This window comes from Dipodomys ordii, unplaced genomic scaffold (assembly GCF_000151885.1).
Source record: "Dipodomys ordii isolate 6190 unplaced genomic scaffold, Dord_2.0 Scaffold150, whole genome shotgun sequence".
In the NCBI taxonomy this organism is placed as follows: domain Eukaryota; kingdom Metazoa; phylum Chordata; class Mammalia; order Rodentia; family Heteromyidae; genus Dipodomys; species Dipodomys ordii.
In genome coordinates, this window is record NW_012267366.1 from 2,902,845 (window position 1) to 2,905,395 (window position 2,551).

At 41.0% G+C, this 2,551-nt stretch overlaps 1 protein-coding gene across 1 annotated transcript in view; it reads left to right on the forward strand.

The window, feature by feature from the left end:
• Positions 1-2,551, forward strand: part of Tceanc (transcription elongation factor A (SII) N-terminal and central domain containing) — a 12,617-nt gene that overhangs the window by 3,888 nt on the left and 6,178 nt on the right. The window lies entirely within an intron of this gene.

The following is a 2,551-nucleotide window of genomic DNA, read 5'->3' on the forward strand; positions in this document are numbered from 1 at the left end:
ATGAAAAATAAGTATTTATTGTGGTGATGGGTGCACAGCTCTATAAATAGGCTAATCACTGTTGCATTGTGGGCTTTAAATGGGTGACTTACGTGATATGTACTTTGTATATCAATAAAACATTTACCAAAAAATCAAATGAACTGAGAGAGGAGATTGAAGACAAGGTCTCTATTGGGCATTTATCTTCATGAATTACTCTGAGCCTGTAGTGCCCCAATTTATGCAAATAGATAATGGAGAGATAGTGGCACGTTTTCTCAGGAGACACTATAGCCAAACCACTTGGGTAAAGAATGAGTCTCCTAGTGCTTCTGAAGCTGTGAGGGCAGTTTCATGGGCCTGACATTTGCTTTCTGTATGGACAGCTCTCCCTCCTGCACACAGCTCACAGGGCTACTAGTACATACAAAGGAATTGTTTTTTATGCTTCTTTCTTGTTGCTCATGTTATCCATTTGAAGGCAATTATTAATGGTAGTAATCCTGTAGAAAATAGATAATCCTTTATAATTAGCCTTGAGAAGTTGACATGTATGTTCTTGGTTAGATCTGTATTCAGCAGAGAAACTTGGAATAACTGCAGGTCCAACTAGTCAATCTGACTTGTAATAGTGAGGACTTCCAGCCAGTAGTCCCATCATCACCTGGGAGCAGATACAGAAATGTCTCCATCCTAGACCTAGTGAACCTGAATCTACATTTTCACTAAGTCTCCAGTAATGCTTGTGTGTATTCATATTTGTGAAACTTCTGTCCACAGAAATTGGGACTGTGAATTCCACCTTTCTGCAGCTACCTTTGAATGAAAGTACTTAACCAATACTGCAATCTCTACCCTCCAAGTCACTAAATGTAAGGGATAATCTTTATGTGCATCAGCACCAATGGACAGGCTTACTTCCTGAAAAGACTTTTTCTTGTGGCTTGTAGTAGGTTATTCTTTCCCTGAGTTACCTCACTGGCCATTTCATCTCAACATCATATGCTGGTTCCTCTTTGCTTTCCTGATCCTTTGACTTTGAAGTGTCTTTCTACCCCTTCTATATCTACCTTTCTATTGGGGATTTTATCTAGTTCTCTGGCTTCTAGACTATCAGCTCACTGATAACTCTCTTTTTCTTGGATTCCAAGCCCATAAATCTAACAGCTCTCACTGGGTGCCGATATAGCTACTCAGGAGGCTGAGATTTTAGGATCATGGTTCAAAGCCAGCCTGGGCAGGAAAATCCATGAGGCTCTTATCTCCAATAAACCACCAGAAAACTGGAAGTGGTGCTGTAGCTCAAGTGGTAGAGCACTTGCCTTGAGCTGAAGAGCTGAGGGACAGCGCCAAGGCCCAGAGTTCAGGCCCCACGACCGACAAAAAAAAAAAATCTAACAGCTGACTTTGGTTAACTCTGGATAACATAACTAATAAGCTTCTTCAACTTAGCATGCTTAAACTAAGCTTCCAATCATCTGTCCAACACTTGCTTTTCTGCTTACTGGCAATTCTGTACTTTTGCAACTTGAACTACAAATTTCTAATAAGGAGCCCTCAATGACTCTGCTTTCTTTTTTTGGGGGGGGGTCCAGTCACGGGGCCTGAACTCTGGGCCTGGGTGCTGTCCCTCAGCTCTTAAGCTCAAGACTAGTGCTCTACCACTTGAGCCATAGCACCACATAAGCAAAAAGAAAAAAAGCCAGAAGTGGCGAGGAATCAAACCCAGGACCTCAGGCATGCAAGGCAAGTGCTCTACCACTGAGCCACCTTCCCAGCCCCAATGACTCTGCTTTCTCTTCCATTGCCCTTATAAGCAGTCAGGAGATCTGATCTGCTCACTTCCAAATATATAATAAGAAGTACAAGTTAAAAACAGGCAAAAGGGTTGAATAAATACTTACCCAAAGATCAAAGATCCAGAAATGGTACACATGAAAAGATGTTCAAGGTCATTATTTCTTAAGGAAATATAAATTAAAACCACTATGAGGTACCACTTCACACTCAGAATGTTTTTTTGTGTGTGTGTGCAGGTCCTAGGGCTTGAACTCAGGGTCTGGGCATTGTCCCTGAATTTCTTTTGCTCAAAGTTGGTGCTCTACCATTTTAGCCATAGCCCCACTTCCAATTATGTAGTGGTTAATTAGAGATAAGAGTCTTGTGGACTTTCCTGCTAAGGCTGGTTTTGAATTTGATCCTCAGATCTCAGCCTCTTGAGTAGCTAGGATTACAGACATGAGCCACCTATATCCAACTGTTAAAAGGGAGGAGAATAGTACATGTTGGTGAGGAAGTAGAATAATAAGAATCATTATTATTTTATTTATTATTGATAATTTTGTATTGCTCCTCAACTTTTAAAGGTTGCTTAACATTGCTTCATTAAAAAAAAATCCTAGCCTGGAATAGGCGAAACCCTGGGTCTCCTTGGCACAGGCCGAAATTTTCTTAATAGAGATCCAGAAACACAAAGAAAGGTTGGACAAATGGGATTGCATGAAATTGCAGAGCTTCTGCATGGCAAAGGACATAGCTAGCAAGATCAATAGAAAGCCCACAGATTGGG